This window comes from Mytilus galloprovincialis, chromosome 9, assembly GCF_965363235.1.
Source record: "Mytilus galloprovincialis chromosome 9, xbMytGall1.hap1.1, whole genome shotgun sequence".
Lineage (NCBI taxonomy): Eukaryota > Metazoa > Mollusca > Bivalvia > Mytilida > Mytilidae > Mytilus > Mytilus galloprovincialis.
In genome coordinates, this window is record NC_134846.1 from 59,688,272 (window position 1) to 59,696,195 (window position 7,924).

Consider the following 7,924-nt stretch of genomic DNA (forward strand, 5'->3'; position numbering starts at 1 on the left):
AAATACAGTCCTAGAGTATCAAATAATCATGAAATATTTCAGTCTGGTAATCAAATAATCAGTATAAAAATAGTCAAATAATCACATAATCAAAAACCCCATGAGGAGGCTCAAACATAGAACAGTTTCAATATACAGAGACATATAATATTTGTCTCTGCTATATATGATAAGAGACATATCATAATTGTAAATTGTAATGCACGTCTCTGAAATAATATAAGGACACGTTATATGGTTCCATATTTGACCCGAGCCTATTCATTAACTGTTTGTGAAAAAATGACTTGAAAAAGACTAAAATGAAATCAGAGAAAAAAGCTGAGGAAGAAATATCGTGACGGTCGATTTGCCAAGAATACAATTATTCAGTGTATAAACTGAATCAGTATCCGCAATGCGGGAAAGGAAGAATAGATTTGTCAATTTGCTAAAAAAACAATTATACTCGGTGTGTATTTTCTACAGTGTAAATGCAATAGGCGTTGTGTTGGTGAGTCAGAACAGTCTTTTCTATTAACACGTATGAATAGTTTCAAATTGACAATTATATAGAAGTTTTAAAAATGTCACAATGTGTATACTCATGGAAATTCTGTACTAGTCTATATTAGTATAGAAACTCCCTGGACAGTATACTTTTCAGGTGGGGACTATAATTTAGTTTATTTCTTGCCAAACCTTTATAGATACAAATATAGTGACTGTGTGCATTCATTTATAAATGATCGAAAGCAAACGAGACAATCTGATTATACATTATTGAAAGTGTACTAGTTCGGTAACAGTCATTTCGGTCCGTGTAACACTTATCAATTCAAAATTTTAAAAAGTTTTGATGAAATTTTAGATTTTGGGAATTTTGATCACAGTTCTAAAATATCAAATTTCCAAATTGTGTAAAAGTTTTGAATTTTGAAATTTTAACCAAATAATTAAAATATTAAAATTCTAAATATCGTTTTTAAACTTGATAGTTTAGAAATTTGACCAAACTTTAAAAATACTAAACTTATAACGTGCAATTTTGATTATTTCATTTTTTGAAAGTTTGATTTTTTTAAATTTTGGATTAAGATATCAAAAAATAGAAAAGGGTCGAAAAGAGGGGTACATGTACATGTAAACTTCGAAACGAAGTAAAAGCGGAACGAAACGAAACGAAACGAAACAAAATGAAATACAATATACTGATACTTAAAAGTTGTATAAAATAAAACCACAGGCAGACAGTTGTAGGCGGTGAAAAATTGGATGGCAAAATAAATATTTCTCAAAAGATGAAAATTCATTTAAAAACAAGACAAACGGCTCTGATAATGACCATTCTACTAGTTGTCCCAGCACCCATTTGTATTATCTCATTTGATTTCAATTTGTTTCTGTTTTGTTCTACGACTCCTTATTTTCTGCAATCATGTCGCCAGATGAATATATATCATTCCATATACATTTTGAACGACCATCTTTAACGTTTTAATCAACTATTTCTGTTCTTTATAAATTGTTGACCTTAAATATTCAGATTTGAGCGTTCCTGATGAAAATATATTGCCTTGTATCAATGATTTCAGTTCTAAGTATTGGTACGGTAGGAATACTGAATTCATGGTGTCGCAATGAACGTGCATGTGCTATAGTCTGGAATGTGGGAGGTTTTTGATATACATTTTTACGCTGAAATTAAGAGTAAGATAAAATATTAGTAGCTTGGAGCCAGGATACTGTTATAAGATATCTACATAAACTCATCATAGATAGATACCAGGATGTAAAATTTTGTATTTGCGCCAGTCGCACGTTTCGTCTACAAAAGACTTATCAGTGACGCTCGAATCAACTTAAGTTAAATAGGCCAATAAAGTCAAATAAATCTTAAAAGGCCAAATAAAGTAAGCGTTAACATCCAATTTATCGTTCTGGGGTGCATTTCTTTAACCTAAATCTGTAACATGTTTCAGTATAATGTTTTAATTGAAATCAGAAACATGATATAATGTATAATATAAAAACAATATGTTTTAGAAAATTTTCTGTTTTCTGTTTCTATATTTAAGCAAACTGCCGTCAACGACCATATACATTGACATAGGCCTACCGGTAGTTGATGTAGTAGCTCATTCCTTTGTAGATCTGCAAAAATTCATGCACTACAAATTTGATTCCAGAAAATTTTAGCACAAAACAATTTCTAACTGCCATGACTGCACAATTAGTTATTGTGACTGTCAATGGACAGCTGAGAATATGCAAATAGATGTAGTACACAATGTAGCTATGTTGAATTAGTTGTTCCGAATTGCACCTTCAATGATTTTCGCCAGTATTTTCTACTCACCAGACTGAGAGGAACGTTTGAAGCTATACTTTGCTACATTGATGACTTTAAGCTTGAATGCACACATTCAGAGCTGGTATGCCAAACAATTTCTCTAGAGAAAAGGGTATTTCATATACCTAGTGGTACTAGGGAATTACCAAGAATTAATCCGTGGTATTACAGACAGATTTGATGTTCCGAATACAAGTGTTAATCGTAGGGTTACCATTCGACAATGTTGCAGGGTATACCGGTATGTAACAACCAGAGAAAATTTACATATGTATTCTGTGGATCTTCAGTTCATCTTTATATGCCGAAGATCCAAAAATATCTTCCTAACATACTTTTAGGAGATCAAGCTTATCCTTTGGGATAATGTTTTTTTAAAAAGTACCAGGCCACTGCATGGAAAGCTCTCTAACCAGCAAACCGGTTCAACAAGTGTTTGTCTATAATAAACAGCAACCAATTAAAAAAAATCTTTTGGCGTTTTACATGGTAGATTAATGTTTATATTTATGAATGTTGAAATAATAGTCTTCATTCCTGCACTGCATGGTGTGTGATTCATGCACACTAGAAAACATCTTTTCAGAACATGAAGATGACCTCGATTTTTTTCTTCTGGAAGTTGATAATTGTGATGTTGGACAGCAACATGCTATTCAATGCAATAGTATGTCTGTGATAGGTGCTAGAGACAATGAAATAAGATTAATGAATAATTAAAAACAAAAATGTGTTTTCACTTTGATTTTTGTTAAAGACTTCTTAGTCTAACAATGATACGACCTAACCAAAGTTAAAGGGGACAAAAACTCGAAAATATAAAATATAGGAGTACACAATCATTCATGGCTTGTGAAATAAAAATACTTTCGTTAAATTTCTTTTAGGACGCATAGCCATGTTAATTAAGCGTTAAATTTCATGCTTCAATTTTTACCCAATAGTAAATTCACAGTGGTTTAAGAGGGAAATATGTTGACCCCCTTTTGTGTTGGTTGTATTCAGTATTCTTTGGAACAACACTTTACTGGAACCACTTTCTTTCGTAGAGCTTAATTCAAAAATTTATAAGAGCTGCCCACTGTTGACAGTGTACGTAGTTGCACTGTTGTGTACCGACACAAATTCCATATTAGAAAGCTGTTATCTTTAGTTGCTGACAAAATGTTACAAAAATACGATATGGAAGGTATATGGACAAACGCATATAAAACATTCTACTCCCCTTAAAATATTGATAAACAAAAACAAAGATTCATAAGAGTTGACAAACATGTTTAACCCTGCCAAATTCTGTATGTGCCTATCCAAAGTCAGTCCTTATTTTTCTTTTAATTCATAAACTTTTAAAAAAATGATGTGTTGTTGCGATTTTTTCAGTGTGCATTTCTTTGATGTTTCTCATTCGTTCTGATGTTTAACAGCTGTGCATCTTGGGTTTGTCAGTGTTACATGATGTGGGTGCAGCAGCAGCAGTAAAAAAAGCAAATGAAAGCAACATGCATGACTATTATTCTATATCATCGTTCTCCGCTCATGTTTCGGTCTTGAAACATTGATGACTTATGTTTAGTATGTTTCGGTAACATGTTTCTATTTCAAGTAAATAAAACGGCGAAACATAAAAATGATACAGAAACATGTTTCGGATTCACGTAAAAGAAATGCGCCCCGGGTTTTGTAAAAAGTGAAACCATTCATATCATATCAACAAATACCATAAACGTTATTTTTAAACTTCATGTTTATGTAATAGTTGCCGATTTACATTAAGCGTCCATCTATCCATTTGTAGGTGTCGGCATTTTGGAAACTGAAAATTATTTTCAAAAGTTTATATCAGCGATAAATGGTTATCTTTTTGGGAATCTGATATATAAATATTGTCACTTAGGTGACACTTTTTTTTTTACTTGGATACTTCCACGAGGGGCTTCAATAAAGGTACATAAAAATATTCTGATCCCTAATTTGATGAGAAAAAAATTCTGTATAAACTGAGGACAAACAAATTTTCTGAATCCATATTTTCCCCGTGCCTTATAGTGTTAAATTTTGAACCAAATAATTTGATTAATAGCCGAAAAATTTAATAAAATTGTTAGCGCTTAGCGCGATTTTTTTTCCCACTTCGACAAAACAACCATATTCCCACTTTTGAAATTAAATGATTGCTCCCTAAGAAAACGCTTGGACTGATGCTTGTAAAAAGTATATGCATTTATCATATACGTAGCTCCATTATGGGGCCTTAAAACAACCACTGTTTTTAACTGATAGCAAATAAAAGGAAAAGTTTTTTTTAATAAGGGATATCATTGTTCCATATTGTTATTTGTGCATTTTTAAGTTACCGAACGACAATCACCTTTGAGCAAAGTAAAAGAACACAGGTACGTCCAGTCAGAATGGGGCGTGTGAAGAGAGAACCACTCTGACAGCTGCATGATTGATTTTTCAATTTTTGGCCCTACACCAATGTTGGCCTCGAAAAACCAGTACAATGTAAAATTCTGAATTTTAAGTAAAGCATTCACCTACGGAACGCTGAAAACTGAATATTTGAAAGTCAAGTAAATATAAGAACCAAGACAATATATTATCGTCATGCAATCGATAAAAAAAGAAAACAAAACGTTTAAAGATGCATATAACAGAAGCGCTTTTTTCTGGATCTACCTTCATCGGGAACGTCAAAAAGGCAAATAATACTATTTGGCCTACTGCGAGTTGGTCAGTTTTCACTGTTACTTCTAAATGATGGGTACTGGGGACACCAAATAGCTCTGAATCATTTATCCCAAACGCTAACCTTATATTAGAGATTTAAACCAACTTATTTGATACAGGTTAAATAGGTTTAAATATTTTTTTTAATAGATGCATATGAATATGTTTTAGCCCTTTTTTTATTTTTGATATCTTAATAAAAAAATTAAAAAATCAAACTTTCAAAAGTGAAATAATTAAGATTGCACGTTAGGTTTAGTATTTTAAAGTTTGATCAAATTTCTAAACTATCAAATTTCTAAACAATATTAAGAATTTTAATATTTTAAATATTTGGTTAAAATTTCAAAATTTCAAAACTTTTGCACAATTTGGAAAATTGATATTTTAAAACTTTGCTCAGAATTCCCAAAATCTAAAATTTGAAAACTTTTTAAAACTTTGAATTGATATTGACAGCTGATCACCTCAAGACAATACAACATTCACAGTGTGGGAACGGAACTGTACGGTTTTCTAATGGTGTCATCCTGGTTTGCCCACTTTTACAATGTAATTACATGCATATGTAAACATATGGGGTAATTGTCGTTTTAACAATTATAGTTTATTTCTGAATTATAGTCATATTTTTTACCTGTAAAATTTTATAAAAGATATTATATTCTGCTTTTAAATCAAAGAAAATTTCCTTATTGTTTCTAACCTGTAAACCCCATCCACACCATACTGTGATAATTATAATTAATAAAACATTTTAATTCGTTTTCAAGTACATTTATGTATAAGTACATCACAAAATCAAATGTTATGACAAGTTGAAACATTACTGATTATAGGTGAATACAAATACTAATTACGCATACATATTCATGCATTTTAAAAAACGGGCGTATTGCATTTCCGCTAATTTTCCAAAGTCCCAATACTGACGTTTCCGTAAATTTAAAGTATACGTTTCCGCAATTTGTATTTATAACTTTTCTGAAAATTTACTTGGTAAATTATAAATATTTAAATATATATTAGGTAAATTATTCATTTTATCTTTTTAATAAGGAAATTGTTCTGATCTTATATCTACAATTTACTACAAATAACTAGTTGACTCGGGTAAGGATTAGTTAAACTTCATTGAGAAATCTTTCATTTGGCTTTTAATACTTGCTAACTGACATGATTGAAGAATGCTTTGTTGAACCAACGACATATATAATACAATTGTATTATATATCTCTGGTTGAATTAATAGCCGATGCTTCATCTGACAATGGATAAATGCAAGAAGTCTGCATATTACATATTGGAATTTTATATAGATGGCAATTTGAGCACCAACCATTTGGGCATCACCTCCTGAACCCGAGGAAAAGAGAACAACGAATGGTGCCGAGTCTTTTCGTGCCTACCGGAACAAGCAGTTTTACGCTAGCCATCCTAACATATTTGTCTTTGTCGATGTGTTATTGAAACTGCAGACAACATCTTACAAAAAGATAAGAACTCTAACTGTAAAAGCTGTAATTGTTAACTTTATAAATACATTGTTATTTCGATGGAGAGTTGTCTCAATGGCACTAATACCACATCTTCTTATTTATATGTATATATAAAAACTAACAAATCCTTGCAAAAAATACATACTCAGTATACTATTTGCAGTTATAATTATATGAAAACCGTTTTATAATATTTATTTCCACCTATGTTGTCGAATGCACAAGTCTTTTTGGATTACGCTTCACCAAAGCCTTCCATTGGTAACGATCAAGTTGTTGCATTTCTTATTAAGTTGATTGAGTTGAAATTTTGTAATCAATTGTGATCAATAGTATCAATCGTTACGATCAAGTGTTTGTAATTTCGTATTGAGTTGATTGAGTTGATTTTTGGTAATCAATCGTGATCAATCGTATCGATCGTTTGGATCGAGTCGTTGTATTTCGTATTGAGTTGATTGAGTTGATTTTTGGTAATTAATCGTGATCAATTGTATCGATCGTTACGATCAAGTGTTTGTATTTCGTATTGAGTTGATTGAGTTGATATATGATAATCAATCGTATCGATTGTTACGATCGAGTCGTTGTATTTAGTATTGAGTTGAAGTTGAGTTGATTTTTGGTAATCAATCGTGATCAATTGTATCGATCGTTACGATCAAGTGTTTGTATTTCGTATTAAGTTGATTGAGTTGATATTTGGTAAACAATCGTGATCCATCATATTGATCATTACTATCGAGTGTTTGTATTTCGTATAGGTTGATTGAGTTGATATTATATAATCAATCGTATCTATCGTAACGATCTATGGTTTGTACTTTTTAATAGAATTGAAAACTGGTTATCAATCGTGATCAATCGTATCAATCGATGTTTTAAAGTCAATTGTTATTGTATCAATCGATTGTCGAATACTGTACCTTAATGCACACTGTGACCTTTCTTCACATATGACACATAATTTAAACGCAGTGTAAGGGAGGTTATCCAAACTTAACATTGTACTTAAAAGAAATTGTCCTTAACTAGGAAACCCTTGTTTTTCGCCATATTTTGCCCCTAATTTTTAAACGGTTTGAGCCATAACCCCTAAAGCCAATCTTAAACATCCCTTTTTTCCTTTATGGTTTTGAAACTTGTGGTATAATTTCAGAGAGATCAATACACCGTTCCACAAGTTATTGTCTGGAAACTAGAAACATGCTTATTTGGGACCCTTTTTAGTCCCCATTTCCTAAACTGTAAGGACCACAACCCTTATAATCAACAATGATAATCAATCCCAACCTTAATCCTTTTGTAATTATAAATTATTTTCCGAAGATTTCCGATATAGGTTTATTTTTACTTTATGAAA